At 45.1% G+C, this 17,991-nt stretch overlaps 1 protein-coding gene and 1 pseudogene across 1 annotated transcript in view; one reads left to right on the forward strand and one right to left on the reverse strand.

Annotated features, from left to right (window-relative positions):
• The window catches only part of Alk (ALK receptor tyrosine kinase), a 735,816-nt gene that overhangs the window by 337,716 nt on the left and 380,109 nt on the right, over positions 1-17,991 (forward strand). The window lies entirely within an intron of this gene.
• LOC110312132 (mitotic checkpoint protein BUB3 pseudogene) lies at positions 6,885-7,766 on the reverse strand (annotated as a pseudogene).

Here is a 17,991-nt window from a genome sequence, read left to right on the forward strand (position 1 = left end):
TCGGTCATGTAGCACTAACACCTGGAGTTTTACTCCATGCTAAAGAGGTATCTAGATAGCCTTGTGCCTTCAGCCAATAACTTTCCCTTCCTGAGTAGTCCTTCCCCCAAGCAGTATATAATCCCTGGTTCATTTTGAATAAAGTATATGCAGTCACATCCACCCTCAAAGAAAGCAATATGAAAAAGCATGAATCATCTCAGAGGGCCGCTTCATTAGTGATCAACATGGGACAGGCCTTTGTCTTAAAGCACTGCACTCAATACTCTCTAAGAGGGCTTTCTCTCCTCCAGCCCCTGCAGTATTCTCAACACTGGCTCCCAAGTTGCTGGATCCTGTTTGTCTTGGGTTCTGTCTTCCTCTTCCTGCCTGATGCATAGATGCCCTGAGGGGAAGTATAGACCAAAGACCCCCGATTCCTAACCTTCTCTCCCACTGGCATGTGGAAAGCCCCTGGGCACCCCAGCAGAGAGATAGACTTCAGCACAACTGAAGAAGAGAAGGAGGAGGAGGTGGAGGAGGAGATGACACAATCTACTAGATACATGATTTACTCTCCTAGGGGCACACGGAGGAACGATTGCTCAGAAAAGCAGGCTCCATATCATCTTGGCTTTATCCTTCATTGTGAAATCAATGCTTTGGGTTGTGCTGAAAAATAAGCAGCAGGCTGAAATCAGTTATGGAAGACAGGTGTAACATACATCAGGCAACAGCCAGAACACATTGATCTGCTTGCTACACTGGAAGACCAGGGACTTGGTTCCTATGTCCACGGCTGAAGCATAAGACAATTCCATCCACTTCCTATGGGGGTTAGTTACAGCTACTTCATTTGGCCTGGGATAGCATTTAACCAAACACCTATAGAGAAAGACTCCAAATAAGATGAGGTTCTCAGAATGGATAGAGTGACAAAGAGAAAGGTGGATGGTCAGAAGTGAGCCAGGTCCCACCATCTTGGGCAGGTAAGCATACACCTACCTCATTCATGGGGCCCTCAGTCTAAGGCTCTTTCAGTTCCCTATTGAGTCTGGAACTCACCCAAAGTCTTGCAAAGTTGTTATTCTAAACTTTGGGAACAACTTAAGGATTTTACATCCCCATCCTCTTTTGTTGTTGTTGTTGTTTTGTTTTTGTTTTGTTTTGTTTTGTTTTTCTTTGCTTACTTGTTTGAGCTCTACATGTACAGTAGTGAGGTCTGGACATGGACCTTACAATGGGGAGACATGCCTTCCAAATTCACTTAGGCTGTTGCCTGCCTTCCAAAGAAACCTGTCGAACAAATGCTGCAGATGATTCTGGTTCCGGGGCTAGAGAACAATACACTGGCCCAGAGGATGTTGTGAAAACGAATGTGTTCTTTTGAGTCCATGTCCTGAAACTGACAAATGCCTAGACCCACCAAGATTAATTATGGATTTTTGCTGAATTTACATAGTTAAGTCTAAAAGACAAAAGCAGTTTTGACATGTGTATGCAGATAATTATTCTCAGATGTAGATAAGAACTAAACTTAACAAGTCTATTGAGCGGGTTATATAAGGATTAAAAGCCTGTGATCCAGAAATTATAACATAATGGAAACACAAAATGTATTTCTCAAAACTAATAGAAAAATAATTGATGTAGTTGAATTCACATAAAAAGCTTCATGTAAATCAGAAAGAGGCATTAATACCTCCCAAAGAAAAATGGACACCGACAGAAAGCAACAATTCAAAGAAGAAACCATCAAAGGCATTGACAGGGGATGAAAAGTCATTGAGATGGCTCGTCATCAAACCGGATAATTACAAAACAACCCATTTTCAGCTACAAAGTTATCAGTAGTCTAGTGATAACACAATAAATCCAGCAAGGATGCAAATAAAGCAGGCAAACTTCTTATGCTGCTAGACTCATGTCATGCTCACAGAAAGCCCCAGAATGTTACTGAGGCCAAGTAAGTGACTCTTACGAACTGATCCTAAGATAATGATTAGAAGCTAAAAGTAAATTCTGGGAATATTTTTAACAACAATATTGCTAATACCAAAATAACCCAAAACAAGCAGGAAAGAGAAAAACCTGGAAAACCTGAAAAATGTACTGCAAGCCCCCAATTAAAATGCATATATATATATATATATATAAATGATATCAAAAAATGCTCATGAATCTACTGAGGGTGGGGTACATAAATATGAAACAAGGGACCAGAGAGATGGCTTGAGATTAAGAGCCATAGAGGACCCAAGTTCGGTTCTCAGGACCATACGGGGAAGCTTACAACTGCCTGTAACTTCAGCTCCAATGGATCCATTCTGATGTCCTCTCTGGCTTGCCTGAGCACATGCCCTCATGGTACATACCTACATAGTGGCACATGCACACAATTAAACATTTTAAGAAATATTAATTTTTAAGAAATATTAATTTTAAAAAATATTAAACATTTAAAGAAATATAAAACAAACTTTCACATACTTTTAGTTTCAACTTTGCCAGAACAATTGCCATAAAGTAATAATAGGTATTACTATTTTGTTAACTATTTGTTACTGTTCTTTTTCCATATGTTGACATCAAAATTGATTCTTCAGTTTTCTTTCCTTACACCATCATTTGCAATGAACAGTTACTGGTGCTAAACATTTAGTGCTAGACATGTAGTTAAATTGGCACAGTGCCTTTCTAGAATACACAAAGTCCTGGATTCCATCCCCAGAACTGACTATATTGGATATAGTGATTTGACTTTTAATCTTAGAACATGGGAAGGGGAGGCAGGAGGATCACAAGTTCAAGGTCATCTTCAGCTGCACAGCCAATTTGAGCTTGGAATATATGAGATCATGTTTCAAAAATAAATAAATGAATAACCTTGAAACATTAAAATATTATATGTATTTATATGTGAGTATGTGTTATGTACATGTATATACGCAGCACACACTACAGCCTGCACATGGAGGTCAGAGGACAACTTACAGAAGTCCATCCTCTCCTTACCATTTAGGTCCTAGGGATCAAACTTGGGTTGTCAGGCTTAGCAGCAACCACCTTTAGCTGGTGAGCCAAATCTTCCACATGCCATCTTCCAGCCTGCTTCTAAATATTTTAAATTATATGTTCATGCATATTAAAAATTAAAATTTAAAATGTGAATAATTGAGTAAAATGAAGATACTTAGGAAATCTAGAGGAGAAAATATGGCTAGAATATTTGTCCTGTAGCTTCTAAGTACCCCCAAACAGTGTCACATACTATGATGTAGCTGATAGACCAAGTTATATACTTGGCTATAAGCTTCCCTCGTTGCATACAGAAAACATGGAGTGATTTCACCTACAAAATTCACAATGTATGTACAGCAAAATCTAATCGGCTGCTTTAAAATGTGTGTGGTCTAAAACTAGACCAAGCAAGTAACAATTTGATATTAATGCTTGAAGAGACCTGGCCCTGTATAGCACAGTGCTACAGGATATGTTGGAGGTGGTGTTGCTTACAGTGGTCCTTAAGTGTGGGCTGTTTTCTCTATGCTAATGGCTAATCAGAAAAGTAACCTGATTATCCAGCTACGTCTAAGGTGGGCTCTAGGGCATGGAAACCAGCCTGTCTAGACAAGCACTCTATCCATAAGCTGTAACTCCATCCCTAAAATCCACTCTTCTAAAGTTTGTTCTGAGAACCCCTAATTGTCAACTGCCTTCTGTGGCCACTCAGTGTGTACTACATCCCTCCAGAAGCCAGAGCCAACACTCACAACTCTAAAGGTGTTTAGCCCAGCTTTGCCTGAATATAAAATACTGGTCAATATTTTTGCAAGGTTCTGTTAAGATCCAAATAAGCCAGCCACCACCTTTTCTCAGAGTTTACTTCAGAAAAAAAAAAATTCACAAGGAAATCCAGTCTTTCAAATTAGTAAGGCTGAGGAAGTCATTCCATGGTAAGAGTACTTGTCTAGCATGCACAACACCTCTCGAGGTTCAATCCTTATAAACAGAAAAACAATAGAAAATGGAGTATCACTTAACATGCAATAAAAACGGAAACAATTCATGGAAAGTCTATAGTTAGCCTTGCTATGCTGTCTGCTTGCTTGTTCTCTCTCTCTCTCTCTCTCTCTCTCTCTCTCTCTCTCTCTCTCTCTCTCTCTCTCTCCCTCTCTCCCTCTCTCCCTCCCTCCCTCCTTCCCTCCCTCCCCCCTCCCTCTCTCTCTCTCTCCCTCTCTCCCTCTCTTCATCTCTCTCTCTCTCTTTCTCTCTCTCCTCTCATATCTCCATCCTTCTCCTCTTCCTCCTCTTTCTCCTTATTCTCCATTCTGCCCTTCCTCCCTCCCCCTTCCCCTTCCTCCTTTTCCCCATCTCCTCTCTATTTTGATAGAGTCTTGCTATGCAGCCCTAGCTGGCCTGGAACTCACTGTGTAGATCATGCTAGCTCCGACTTCCTCTTTCTTCTGTCTCCTGAGTACTGGGATTACAAGCCTTCCCACCATGCCCAGACTTTCACTGTGTCTTACTATTCCTCTCGTATTTCATTCTGCTAGATTTGACTGAGGGATGCTGCACAGAGACTCATTTTCCTGTGGCCTAAGATTAGACGTGGTGGATTTTTTTTCAGAGTTTGGGGAGTTTTGTATTTTCTCCTTTGAACTTCGGCTGCTCTCACCACAGTCCGTCTGGCTTTGCCTTTAGCATTCTGCCCACTGACACTCGGAGATCTGTGCAGACCGAAGCTAATTTCTTATTGTGTCATGTTATAGTCAGAGAGGCCAGCTTGGATACTGAGTTAGAGAGGGTGGTGAGTGTTGATAGACATGTAAATAAGTCAACGTCAAATTAAATCTACATAATAAATAAATAGGTTGTCTCATTTATTTAGTAAACAAATTTAGGCAGATAATGAGATTTCAGCTGGAGGCTACACAGCGCCCCAGAGGCATGGACAGCCTTTTAGCCTGATAGCAATCCATGTTTGCTATAGAAAGTTTATCTAATTTTACAAGTTCAGTGTTGAGAGACATTGCACAAGAAACAGAGGACTGCTCTTCCATATACGACTACGGAAGCAACCAGAGAGCAGCTCCCAGGATAGGGTTCTTGCAGAGAAAGGAAGCAACTTACTGGTGGTGATTGGACCATGAAAGAACAGAACATAGAGATCTGGGTGTTAAAATTTAATGGGATAAAAAAAAATTGATGAGAGTTTAATATACATCTGACCTGTGTTCTTGGTGGGGAGGGCTCTGTTTTGACTGGCGTCTATCGAAGAGGCAGAAAGGTCACTGTAAATTTTCTTGAATTAATAGAGCAGGGTCAAGAGCTCCCACTGACCAGAAGTAGCCTTGGGCAACTTCCCTCCTGTCTATATAAAAAGACTTTCTTTGTCTAAACAGATTCAGGACTGGGGAAAGGGAGTCTTTGTGAATATGAAGCATGGTACATGTACCATAGAGGAAAACGTGATCTGTAAAGTGCTTGCAGTACAAAGGGTGAGGTCCTGAGTTAGGTCTACAACACCAAGGTGAAAAACCAAATCAAAACCAAACCAACCAAACAAGCCACCACCACAAAAGCCCATAGGGGTTTGTGCTTATAATCCCAGGGCTGAGAATGCACAGGCAAGCAGATCTCTGGGACTCACTGGCAAGGCCGTCTCACTTACAAGGCAAGCTCTGGGCCAGCTAAGATCCTCTCTCAAATCATGGCAAATAGCACCCGAAGAATGACACCTGTGATTGTTCTCTGCTCTCCGAACATGTACAAACACATGCAGGTTGAACACATGTACATACACACACACACAAACACACACACACACACACATACAAACACATAAGATAAATAGTAAGGCCAATGTTTATTCATGTTTTGGGGGTGGTTTTTGGGGGCAGCAAAGGTAACTTTAATAAACAGGCAAATTGAGAGGGTGAGCTGCACAGGTGGCACACAGGGGGCAGGAGACACATTTAGGGACAGAGGGACAGCCAAATGGAACCATCAGAAGCTCCCACTTCAAACATAAGTCCATAACACGGTTTTAATTTGGTCACCTTTAACAATGGCCCATTCTCTTTTAAGTTATACAATGTTTGAAATTTATGCTCAAGTGGTTATGACTTTAAAAACCACACCAGAAGACCAATCCCACCAGCAGCTCCTGGCTGTTACAGCATTTATCATCCCGAGGGCTTCACTCTGACGTAGCAGCTGATGGCTAAGTCCAGAGGGGCCGGCCCTTTGGCTCTGTCGGCAGAGGATGGTATCGTCAGCCCAGGGAAGCATGAGCCCTACCACACTGGCACTGCTAGCAGCCACGCAGATGCTGCCAGTCTGTGCCCATCCTGAGAAGCCACAGAGCTGGCTCCCGGGCCTCACTGAGCCTCCAAAGAAACAGGAGCAAAAAAATGGCTGAAAGAAGTCAAGTGGATGCCTTTACCCAGGGCTGACCCCCTGGTACAAGAGCAGATATAATAAGTAAGGCATGGTACATTTAGTCAAACGTCACCTCTAATGTCCTCTGACAAAGGGTACTTTGCCTAAGAGAAGCCTTGTTATGCAATAAATGACACTAATTACCAAAATGTTTACAAACACCCAAACTTTTAAAAGTCCCAAATCCCTAATTTACTAGACAGCAGAAAAATATAACAGTTTTAGATAGCAAACACAAACAAAAAAATGGCTTAGGAGAGGAGAATCGTCAGACTACTGTACAAGGATACAAAGCGTCCCTACCCAAAACAATCACAGGACACAGAGACAATTCTGTTATGACAGAAGACATAGAAATCCACACACTAGACCAAGTGCCCAATGGCTGCAAGCAGGCCTTAGGGGAAGCGCGTGTTTGTAGGAAGCAAAGCTTTCCCAGAGAAACCACTTTCATCAGATGATTACGTGGACTTGAGCTTTGTTTCTGCGTCTGTCACTTGGCGAATGAAGATACCATCTTCAGGATGCTCGGTGTCATCCATCTCATACATATATGACAATGCTATTGCAGCATAGTTCCGTCATTACTGAAGGCAAGGGAAGTGATGCTGGTGGGGTACCGATGGAACTGGCGCAGGCGCTTCTTGTTAAATGGGTCCCAAATATTTACGAATCCATCCGAACCACCTGTGGCAAACGTGTTGTGGATGTTGTGAAGTAGATGGCGTTGACTGGTTATATCTGCTCCATGTTGTTCTCCTTTAGCCTGTGGCACTTGAAGGCGTACTTCTTCTGAACCTCAGGGCTTGGGTCCAAGTATTCCACAGCCACTCGGCCTTCGATGGAGCTCAACACATAACACTGCTTGTTCAAGAAGGCTCAGATGCAGCGAGTCTGGTACTTCAGGCTGGACTCCCTACGTTGCTGCACATAGCCCATGTTCCTCAGGTCCCACACCAGCACTCGGCGGCCCGCCGTGCCCACAATCAGCCTGTCCCCAGACACTGACAGGGTGTAGACCTTTTCTGGCTGGGAGAAGGTCCCAGCATTACAAGGAGTTCTGGGGTCCCACAGTTTAACTGTCTGATCCAGTAACCATCATGTTTACTTCTGGACAGTATTCAACACATCTGATAGGGGCATCATGACTTCCAAAGGATTTTCTTGATCAGTGTTCAAATCATGCATGTTCAGTTGATGATCTAATCCACCACTCCAGGCATGCGTTGGATCGTAGACTGTCTATCCTAGGAGGAGACCAGGAGGAACTGGGATGTGTTGGGGCTGAACTTAACGGAGGAGATGCCATCCTCCGGTGGCTTTAATTCGTTTGAACCGGTCATCTCGTGTCCACCTAAACAATGTTTCTGCAATGGCCACTACCCACTTATTCATGTTTTAATATATAGGTAACAGTTGGAAACCATGATAGTTGACATCCAGTGTTCACTAGACAGGCTCCAAATCACCTAAGAGCCAAGGCTCTGGCCATGCTGTGAGGGATCATCTTCATTAGGTTAAATGAGCTGGGAAGAGCCTTCTTAACTGTGAGGGGCACCAGTGTAGTCCCGGTTCCTGGGCTCCCTAACCTGAGAAAGTGAGCTGAGCATGTCATCCACCGTTATCTGCCTCTAACTGTAGACTCTGTGACTAGCCACCAAGACCTCCCCGCCACCTTTGAACTATGAGCTGAAATATATACATATACACACACACACCACACACACACACCCTTTTTTCAAAGGTTTCTTGTGATGTTTCTTCAGAGCAACAGGAAGTATTAGGAAGACAGAAGCAAAGAGGAGGACAAAATGCTTTCTCTGGATTTCAATTCAGTCTTATTTCTTTATGCAGTGACATTGGAAAGAAATGCAAGTCTCCTCTGCTTCAGTGTCTGTGTCTCTCTCTGAGTCTATGTCTTGTGTTCTCTCTCTCTCTCTCTCTCTCTCCTCCCTCGCTGTCCTGGTTAACAGAGGGGATCATTCTTCCTTAGGGACTTGGTTCTTGGTACAAGTGGAGATTCCCATCTCTCTAACCACGAGCCACAAGCACAGCATCCGGTGCACCCAATCATCCTTCCGATTCCCAGATCTCCCTTTTCCAGGACACTGACATGGAGAACGATGAGTGGAGTCTAGCGAGGAAGTTGGCATAGCAGAATGTTCTCTTGGTAATGGAGCTACAGGTTAACTTTTCTTCTGAAAGGTTGTCATGGGTAGACTTTGGTCCATGATGTTATTTAGTGACAACCTAAGATATATGTAGAAGAGACATATCTGGCAAAATTTGGTACAAGAGACACCATATGTTCTCCAACGCTGATCCATCCCTGTATCCTTGATATTTCTTTCTTTCTTCAGAAGACATGGGAATACCATGCCAGGAAGGGCCCATAAACCACCAGTTGGCAAACCTGGCCAGCCCCAGACCTGGTCACTCTGAGTCCAGGTACAGGCACAGGCTTTCTGCTCAGCATCTTTGAGGCCTCATGACTGGGCAGCATAAATAGCCTCAAACTGCACCAGGGACTGTCTTTTTTCAAGCTGAACTAAACTGTCATATGGATGACCACCTTCCCTTCACATCTTTTTGGTGTAATTTGAAAATCACAGCCCTTGTACCTACCCGATAGGGACCACATATTCTTTATATTCCATATTATCCCAAATTAAAATGGGGGCTGGTAACTGAATTTTTCTGTGTCCCCTGTAATAATGGAAACTCTAACCTGACTCCCAATCAAACTTTGGGAGAAGGTATCTCAGATTAGAAGGGTTTTCTGCAGATCTGATTTTTATGCAGTCACAGCATGAGAAGAGACAGTAGCCCTGGGCTTTGGTAATGATGACATTCGGATGCCAGCACTGGCCTTGTGATTTGGCTCCTGTACGTGACAGAGAGCCAGCAAGAGACTGCATGAGAGAGGACGGTGAAGAGGATGCATCTGGGCTTCATTAGTTGCAATGTAATTTACAAAAGGCAGCTTTTCAGATGTTGGGATAATCAGCAGGCTGTTACGGAGGTAGTATACGGTAATTACGGCTTGACGTGAGCAATCTACCCTCAGTGAGAAAAATGGATTAATGAATTGGACTGCCAGGGCAGCAGTTGAACTTTAATAATGATAATAATAACAAAAACAAATTGAATTTTCCCATGGCTTAAGAATCCTCTGGACATACACATAAAATCAAATGTTAGCAAAAAGAAAGAAAGAAAGAAAGAAAGAAAGAAAGAAAGAAAGAAAGAAAGAAGGAAGGAAGGAAGGAAGGAAGGAAGGAAGGAAGGAAGGAAAGAAAGAAAGAAAGAAAGAAAGAAAGAAAGAAAGAAAGAAAGAAAGGAAGGAAGGAAGGAAGGAAGGAAGGAAGAAGAAAAAAGAAGGAAAGAAAGAAAAAAAGAAAAAAAGAAAAGAAAAATAAATAAAAGGTTGGTGATGGTGAAGAGGGGTGGGGGATGAGCAGCGAGAAAAGGCCACTGTTCTGGGTCTCAGGGCCAATTTCCCTGTTATAAATACTGCGAGTGTTTGGGCAGTGGCTGAAACTGGGGTGAGAAGGAGAAAGCGAGGCAGGGACCTCTCAGCCCAAACTCAGCATAAATCACACTGTAATGGACAAGTAATTTAATACCGTTCTGGAGCTTCGGAGTGAATCATGGCTTTCCCTACAATGAGTCCGGGCTGTGGTGGGTGAAGAACTTGAAGCTGTTGACTCCGAAAATTATGCTCTCTCTGGGAGCAATATATGCATGTGCCTAACTTGGTCAAAACCAAAGTCTTTGCCGGGAGGTCTGGTAACCTTTTCTTTACATAGCCAGCCTCGAAAGCTGGGAACTCCCTTCATTGACTGCAACACAGGCGTCACTCCCAGGAGGCTCTCCAGGACCTTGGAGCACCTGTTTCTTAGAGTCGAGAGTTGCTTTTACGAGCAGTGATTTTTCTAGCCTGATGCATGCTGGGTACTCTTGGAGAAGGCCCAGGTTAGTTCACAGAGGCTGAGTTCACTTGTGGGGCAGAGAGGAATAGAAATAACTACCAAGAGTCCATGAGAGAACACCAGGGATGGTGCCTTGGCCAGGGAGGGTATGGTGGCCAGGGAGGGTGTGGTGGCCAGGGAGGGTGTGGTGGGCCAGGGAGGGTGTGGTGGCAGGCTACTGGGTTTTGATAGTCTACATGATCATCAATATCTGGCTGGATGTCATCTATTTTATTTCACTTCCCTGTGAGCAAGCCTGTTGCCTCCCTGAAGAACAAAATGAAGAAACCACAGGGATCTTGAAGGCACCCAGAGAGTGTTGGATAGAAAGGGGAGGCAGACACTGCTTTTTCATGGCAGGCTGACGTGAAATAGAGTCCTCAGTGCAGGGTGAGGTATCTGCCCATAGGTTCAGCAATTTAAAGGCAAGTGTGCTTGCAAAGATCCTCAGCCAGGAAGGCATAGAGACATCTCTGAGGCTGTGTGACAGGCAGGCAGGATGAAGGAATGCAGGCAAGGCAGAGCCAGTCTGGAATCCGTATGGTCCAGAGGCTGGATGACGTCAGACATAGCTCTGGTGCTCCCTCTGTTATGGAACCAAGCACCCATTGGCTTTTGTGGCCCTTCTTGCTTTGCTTCATGGGAGCCCTGTATCCCAGTGGGATAAAGAATTGGTCACAGTGGACAGTTCTCCAAGAGCCTTCTTCAAAACCCTCTCTGGTAGTTTGTGAGTCTAAAAATACCCTGGACCCTAGTGTCTGAAGGTGACACTGTGTAGCACAAACCCATGTGACCCTCTACTGAGCTCAGAGGCTAGGAATCTCCCTGATCCTTTTCACACATAGCAGAAATCCCAGTGCAGCCAGAGGCGACACCCTGGTCTGGCATGTGCCAACTTACCTCTGATTCAAGGATGGTAGGCCCTCTCCTACTGAAAGAGAAGACTCGGTTGCCATGAGCAGTGGGTTAGGCTGTTGAGATAGCTAGAAAAGACACACCACCTGACAGTTCACTCCACATGAGAAGTAGGTCAGAGACTCGCCAAGCGTGTGATCTGCTCCCAGGTGAGTTTCAGGCCCCTGGGAGGCAAGCTGAGAAGCTGCTTCAGATCCGTGGGGATTTCGTGCTAGAAGGCGAGCCCTGTGATGAGCTTTGAAGCATGCAGCAGCGGCATCCCTTAGGACCAGACCTTGTCACCTTTCTTTCTCTTCACTAATCCCTCACTGTCATGGTCCCAGTTGATTCCATGATTCCATGGGTATCCATGTGGACTCAGCAGCTCCACACACCCTGTGCATTCACTGCTGTGACCCGTGTTGTTTAAAGCAATCAGACATGTTTCTAACATTGGACCATGGCCATGGTGCTGACGTTCATCACACTGCAGGAAAGCAAGAAAGCATAGTTTATAAAGTGACTGCTGGGTGCCACAACAGGACATTCCAGGACCGTTACAAAGACCTTCTGCCGTAAGCTCATCTGGAGTGCTAGCTTTATTTATTTACAAATAAACTAATGGAGGGTTCAGGAGGCGGGGTGGGGGGAGCAACTCACTGAGATCGCAGATGAGTCCAATGCCCCAACTCAAGCACAAATGGACTTTAGCACAAACTTCCAGTACAACTTCCTTCAGGAACCAGATAAAACCTTGCAATCCCAGAACAGGGGTAACCCCTATGGGCTGACAGAGAGCTAAAATGTCCCCATACCACCTGTTAGGAGAAGCTGTTTAGAGCATCAGCAATCAACAGGTGGCTCACCAAGAGCACTTGGCAAGCTGAGACACAATCTCGACAGGGAGGGACAAATGCCAACACAGCTTCAGCTGAGAACATAAGCCCTTGGCCTCACTAAATTGCCAAATGGCAATTGATGTGGGGAGCAGCCAGGATTGTGTGTAGTCGGGGGATGGGATGTCTACTGTGTGTTTGCAGGAAGGAAGCAGAGAAAAGGGAAATGGAGGGATCTGTCCCCTCAAGGACTGGCTGGCCAGACCTAGAGCAAGCAGGAGGTGGGGGAGGGGGCGGGGTTGAGATTTGTCTCCTGCTCTTTTGAGGGCCCTGTAGAGCTGGTGAGTTTGGGCAAAGCACACTGTGACTTGGGTAATGTGTTATGGTTATTTGAGAATGTGATTTTCAGCACATATTTCTCCTTGTCACTCGTCTACCAGTCTCTAAAATAACCCCTATTACAGGTCATGCAGCCTTGAGGAGCAAGTCAGTCAGCCTCTGTTCCTGACCCTATATCCACCTTCTTTCCATCCTCTAAAGGTGAAACAGAAGGGCTTCAGTCTCTCGCTCGAAACTCTCATTCCTTCTGCTTAGATGTAGGACAAGCAGGAGCCCACAGGCAAGTCAAGATGGCCAAGTGTACAGGAAGTTCTCGAGAACAAATGCAGCCCTGCTGCACCACTCTGGTCATCTATGTATGTCTTTCCACAAGGTCTCCAACTAGGGACCTGATGTGAGGAACCTGGACATATGTGAGGATGCTGTTACATATTTGGTGAACCAAGCAGGTGTGGCCAACAGAAACAACATTCCTGGCCCCAACACAGCAAAGGAGCGATTGTCTACCCAGAAACTTTGCAAAGGGCTGGGAACTCACTTATCCACCGGCAAAAAATTGCCAACCTGGGGATTCAGTGCTGCTTCTCTGCAAAAACAGGCACTGAATTACCCTGCACTTAACAAATGGCTGCCCTGCTCTCCTAAAGATGCCAACACAAATTGAATTGTGTTTTTTCATTGGTGTATATAGTGGGTGTGCTCTTGAGCCAGCACTAATTTCCCCCAAGCAAGATAAATGCAGAGACCCGAACCTGCCCGCTCACATTCTGTCTCATTCTAGCAAATTAAAATGTCATGGCGCCACAGCAATCCTTTAGATGTGGTCAGATGGGGGACTGGGGTGCTATGGGAGATGGGGACCTTTCATACACTCTCATAATAGGCCTCAGTCCTACGTAGATGACAAAGGAGACAAGAGACTGATAAAAGCAGGTTAAAACATTCACAGATTGCCATAAAATAAGACTGTAGGCAAGAAATGTTTATTAGACTGTGCAACAATAAAAGACTTTACTTTGTCGGTTTTAAAAACCTTTAATTTCATCATATACTTTTTAATGTATGTGTGTGTATACGTGTTCACTCATGGAGGATATTCTAGTTCATGACACACTTGCAGAGGTCATAGGGCATTTCTGAGTGCCATTTGTCAGGTGCATTCTACATATTATTTGAGACATAGTCTCTCATTGGCCTGGAATGTCACACATGGGGCCAGGATAGCTGTCCTGACCTGGAAGCTTCTGCTTCCTATCTCTCCATCTCTGGGAGCACACAAAGTACCATGGCACTCACTTTACATCCTGGTCCCTCCCTCTCACAATATTTCGTCCTATTTCCCCTTCTCCTCTGAGTGGATGGGGTCCCCTGGGTATTCCCCAACTCTGGCACATCAAGTCTCTGCAGGGCTAGGCACATCCTCTCCTACTGAGGCCAGACAAGGCATACCAGCTAGAAGAACATATCCACATATCGGCACCAGTTTCAGGATAGCCCCTGTTCCAGTTGTTCAGGACCACATGAAGACCAAGCTGCACATCTGCTACATATGAGCCGGGAGGCCTAGGTCCAACCCATGTATGTTCATTGGTTGGTGGTTCAGACTCAGAGGCCCAGGGGTCCAGGTTAGTTGACTGTATTGATCTTTCTGTGGAGTTCCTATCCCCTTTGGGGCCTGCAATCCTTTCTCCTATTCTTCCATAAGAGTCCCCAAGCTCCATCCACTGGTTGGCTGTAGAGCTCTGCATCTGTCTGAGTCAGCTGCCTCTCAGACGACAGCCATGCTAGACTCCTATCTGCAAGCATAACAGAGTATCATTAATAATGTCAGGAATTGGTGCTTACCCATGGGATGGGCCTCAAGTTGGGCCAGTTGTTGGTTTGCCATTCTCTCAGTCTCTGTTCCATCCCCATCCCTGCATTTCTTGTAGACAGGATAAATTTTGCATCAAAAGTTTTGTGGGTGGGTTAGTGTATCTCTTGCTCTACTGAAGCTCCTGCCTGGCTTCCAGAGGTGGCCTCTTCAGGCTCCCTATGCCCAATGCTGTGAGTCACAGCTAAGGTCACCCCCACTGATTCTTGGATGCCTCCCTTTCCCCAGGTCTCTGTTTCATTTTGGAGATGCCCACCACCTCCCCACTCACCCCGTGCAAATAGTTTTATGTCAACTTGACACAAACTAGAGTAATCTGAAAAGAAGGAACCACAATTGAAAAAATGCATCCAGGAGATCTGGCTGTAAGGCATTTTCTTAATTATTGATTGATTGGGGGGGGGGTCGGTCCATTATAGAGGGGACCATCCCTTGCCTGATGATTCTGGGTTCTATTAGAACGCAGGGTGAGCAAGCCAGGAAACAACCAGTAAACAGCACTCCTTCATAGCCTTTTCATAAGTTCTTGTCTCCAAGTCACTGCCCTGGTTGTATTTCAGTCTTGACTTCCTTTGATGATGAACAGCAATATGGAAGTGTAAGCCAAATAAACTCTTTTCACCCCCCAATTCATCTTTTGGTCACGGTGTTATGTTCAAACAATAGAATCTCTACCTAAGACACTTGAGTTCTGGAGATCTGAACTCAGGCCCTCAGACTTGGGAGACTCACTCTCCTGACTGCCCAGACTCCCTGTCCTGAAGAAATATTTTTCCATAACTGAAGTCTTTTCAAGGATGCTCATTTCCCTCCCATTCACTCTTAAACTGACCCACGATCAGTGTGCCTTGAGTCCTATGAAAATTTTCACCCAAAGCTAGTCACTTTATGAATCAGAGCTCATCAGCCAACCCAGTTCAGCCCATCCGAAACTGTCAGAGGGGAAGACCGTGCAAGGGAATCTGCAGACAGGAGGAAACAGACCCCTGTGGCAGCCTGTAGTGTCCCTGGCACGTGGCTGAACCCTCTGAAGTTGCAGTGGAACAAGAATTAATAATGAAAACCCTTGGTTCTCACATGTCACTTTCTGGCAGGCATCTCTCAAGCATCAAAGCTTCCCACAGCTCCTCTGCATCTTGAAGGCATCCTTTCTTGAAGGGAATGTGTGAGTTCATGGCCAGCTTGTCTCCAGCATAGCAAAGACGGTCTAAGAATCCCATTCCCAGGACCTGGACAGCAGCTAAGAAGAGTCTATGGCCACATGTTTGTCCCAAGAACAAACCTATAGAAAATACTATCCTGCAGGAAGCCCCGTGTCTGAGAAGTTCAAAGTTTTTACCCATTTCAGTCCCCATGGCCAGAGGTCAGTCTTCCTCACCAAATCTTCATAAACAAGGTCCTGCCAAGAAGTCATCAGGGAGATGGAGTTTAGGAGCAGAAATATGAGACTTCCTGGGACATTGCAGTGGTTTATAGAGCCAGTAGCACCAACTGTATGAAATCAAAGCTGTCCCAGACAATTCAAGATAAATGGTAGTCAGCCCACAGGGACTTAAGATCAAAAAGCAAAGAACAGAAGCACAGGCGGGAAGGGAGGCACCGGGTGTCATGATTCTCAACCCCTTATGCATGGATCAGTTTCAAAGGTGCTTCCACATTTGAGGTCTTGCTCACATCTGGGGGCAGTATGAGAAGAGGAATTCACAAGGAAGGGAGTTCAGGTTCAGGAGGCTGCAGCAGGAGAGCAGGGCTTCTAGAATAGCTATCATGCAAACACAGGTCTTGAGGCATCAAGGCTCAGCTCTAATTGCCAGGTGCTAGGTCCTCCCACCCAGTGCACCCTACAGAAGCAAGAGCTGGCTGACCATGTGCCAACAGTGATGCACACTGTAAGGAAAATTTTTAAATGGGGGTGTCAGCCAAGGATTCTGGTCCTTGTGGGGGTTTGTACTTGGTGTTCACCCCCACATGAACTTGTCCCCCCACCTGTATACCCATGACTCCCTCCAGTGAAGTTCCCAGGTGCTGCTCCAAGGTCAGCCTCATCCTTACTCACGGCCCATGCATGGCCATCGGGTCTGTTCTCCTCTATTTCTCTATTGTTTGTTTACTTGTTAGTGGAAAGTCTGTCTCCTTTCACCAAGTGCAGTCATGAAAGCTGAGACTTTGGTTGGTGCTTTATTCCTCTATGTCTAGACTGGAGGTCAGTGTTTCAGTAAAGGGCTGGATAGTAAATAAGAGATGTGTTTTAGGCCATGCATTTCCTGTCACAACCCATCTTTGCTGTGGAAACATAAAAGCTTCTCCCAGTGGCATGCTTATGGTTGGGTATGTGTTCCAGTAGAATTTCACTGGTGGATAGTGGCAGTTAAATCTATTCTACCACTAAAAATGAGAGAGAGAGAGAGAGAGAGAGAGAGAGAGAGAGAGAGAGAGAGAGAGAGAGAGAGAGAGAAAGAAGAAGAAGAAGAAGAAGAAGAAGAAGAAGAAGAAGAAGAAGAAGAAGAAGAAGAAGAAGAAGAAGAAGAAGAGGAGGAAGAGGAAGAGGAAGAGGAAGGAGGAGGAAGAAGGAAGGAAGGAAGGAAGGAAGGAAGGAAGCAAGGAAGGAAGGAAGGAAGGAAGGAAGTTAGTTCTGTGTGTCATAACAAGAGGATGAGGTAACTCCCCCAATGTGGGCTCAGTCTGGTAAGGACAGCTTGGTCTTTGGTGGGATGTGCCTACTTGGGCAGGTATTCTTGTTTGTAAGCCTCTGTATGTGGCTGTGCCTTTCCCTGTGTTTCTCTGGGGACTCTGAGACTTTGCTTCTGGCTCCTTTGTTCCTCCAGAGGAGATGCTCATTTAAATGTTTATCAGGGAAGGGTCTGCTCTCCTCCTCTGAGTCCATAGGCTCTTTCTCTGGTCCCTCACTCCTCCTTGTCAGTCCTCCCATGGCCTCTTTCCCTTCCATTTTCTTCTCTTCCCCCTGTGTCTCGGCTCTGTGATCTATCCATACTGTGAAACAGAAGGTTTTTATTATTTTGTTATACTTATTTGAAAGGATTTTATGCTTCCTGTCTCTGACTCAAAAGGCTGCTGAGAGAACAGTATTGTATTCCTCTTGTTTGGAATCAGATAAATAAAGTGTTGTGTTATTTGATTTTTTTAAAAAAAATTTTATTTGTGGGTGAGACCTCTCTGAATAGGCACCCAGCAGAATAGACACCTATAATGCTCAGTATCTGCTCTCTGCCCAAGGAAAGCCTTAGCCGGGAACTCTGCTCCATCCACGGCATCCCTGCACAGCCAGTCCAGTCCTACTGCTGAGAGGGCAGAGTCTAAAGGAAGCAAACCGTACCTAACAGAGCCTGCAGTGACCCCTTTGCCTTGAGCTGGAGTTTCCCAAGTTCCAGAACAGATCTCTCCAAGGGCTGAGTCTTAGAGCACTTTTGGTCCTAGGGTCTTTCTCACTGGGTGGCACCTTGGCTTACATACTCTTAGGATCTCTGGTAACCTGGAGTCTTCTCTTCTTCTCATGTCAAAACCTCGCATAATTCCTGCCTTCTGGAACATCTGAGCAAAGCTACCAAGCTCCCCTGGTAGAAGAATTTCTATACATTAAACCAGCTTCCTATACAATGGTGACACCATGCATGTGTGCATCAACTCTCTGCCTAAA

The sequence above is a fragment of the Mus caroli genome, unplaced genomic scaffold (assembly GCF_978045245.1).
Source record: "Mus caroli unplaced genomic scaffold, Mus_caroli_1 scaffold_18, whole genome shotgun sequence".
NCBI classification, from domain to species: Eukaryota; Metazoa; Chordata; class Mammalia; order Rodentia; family Muridae; genus Mus; species Mus caroli.